This window comes from Nannospalax galili, unplaced genomic scaffold, assembly GCF_000622305.1.
Source record: "Nannospalax galili isolate Female #2095 unplaced genomic scaffold, S.galili_v1.0 scaffold1225, whole genome shotgun sequence".
Classification (NCBI taxonomy): Eukaryota; Metazoa; Chordata; class Mammalia; order Rodentia; family Spalacidae; genus Nannospalax; species Nannospalax galili.
This window is the reverse complement of record NW_008352717.1, coordinates 273,063-274,799: the sequence shown is the minus strand read 5'-3', so window position 1 is coordinate 274,799 and position 1,737 is coordinate 273,063.

The following is a 1,737-nucleotide window of genomic DNA, read 5'->3' as shown; positions in this document are numbered from 1 at the left end:
TTTGTTCTCAGCCCCCTCTAGCATGCAGATGGCCATTGTTGGGCTACCCAGCTTCTCTTCTGTAAGCCATGTTAATCTTTTTATCAAATACATCCTATTGGTTGTTTCCCTAGAGAACCATGCCTATTTCAAATGCCCAAAGTAAACTTTACCTACCACTGAGGACTGCCAGATATCCATACAACAAACAGCCTGCTCCACCACGAGCCCCTTAGCACTAGTTCCCATCCCAGTGTGGCTCCCTCTCAGAGTCGTCTCTTGCGCTGGGATCCACTCACTAGACGTGTGCTGGACGGCTTCATTTGTCAACTTGACACAGCTGGAAAGAGGTAACCTCAATTGGGGATGTCTTCTATAAGACTGGACTGTGGGCATGTTCTTGATCATGAGTGATGTGGGAGGGCCCAGTCCACTGGATGGTGCCAACCCTGAGCGATGACTCAGTGGCTAAGAGCACTGGTTGCTCTTGCAGAGGACCTGGGTTTGATTCTGAGCATCCACATGGTGGCTGAAAACTGTCCGGAAGTCCAGTTCCGGAGGAATACAATGCCCTCTCTGACCTCTATAGGCATTGCACGACTCAGATGCACCTATACACATACAGGCAATACGCTCATACACACACAAAATATTTTTTTAAGAAGACACTGGTGTGGTGGTGCACGCCTTTTATTCCAGCACTCGGGAGGCAGAGGCAGGTGGATCTCCGAGTTCAAGGCTAGCCTGGTCTACCTAGCAAGTTCCAGGACAGCTAGGGCTACAGGGAGACCCTGTCTCAAACAGACTGAAAAACAAAAAACCCCTCTATGACCAAGGCAACTTATAAAAGAAAGTATTTGGGCTTAGTTCTAGGGGGATGAGTCCATCATGGTGGAGAGGCACGGCAGCAGAGGCAGCTGGGGCAGGAAGCAGAGTGTAAACTGGAAGTGGGAGGTGGCTTTGAACTCTTACAGTCCACCCCAGTGACCTGCTTCCTCCAGCTCGACCACTTCACTTAAAGGTTCCGTGACCCTCCCCAAAGACCACCACCAACCGGCCAAGTGTTCAAATACTTGAGCCTCTGGGGGGCACTTCTCCGTCAAACCACCACATAAAAGTGAACCATCGTGCACTGCTGCTGGGAAAGCAGAATGCTGGGACTGCCTCAGGAAAAGCCTGGTAGTCCTGAAGTATGACCCAGCACTACAGGCTGAGGCTTCCAGCCAGAAAGCAAACACACGTCCAAGCCAGGACCGGCACATCAGTGTTTTGGCAGCTTTGCGCATAGCTGACCGCCCCCCATCAAACGTCCAATGTGTATCAGCGCTATACACGAGCCTCACAGACATTGTGCTAGGTGACCAAAGACACCAAAAGCCACATACTGTATAATTCCATTTACACGAAGTGTCTAGAAAAGGCAAATTATGTAGAGACAGAAAGACGAGTGGTCCCAAGTAGAGCTACCTGCACATGGGCACAAGGGATTCTTCTGGGGTGATGGGAACATTCTAAAATTGGATTGTGCTTTGCTTCTGCATAATTTTGTGACGCTATTAAGGTGGTTGAATTCCTCTTAAAAACTGACCTGCCAGGCATGGTGCCACAAGTCTGTAATGCCAGCAGTAGCAAGGCTGGGGCAGAACTGTAAACTTTAGGACAGCCTGGACTACACAGAGGGACCCTCCCTCAGAGGCGGAGCCAGGGAGATGGCTCAGCAGGTAAAGTGTTAACTGTGCAGACCCAAGCCTAGTCCCT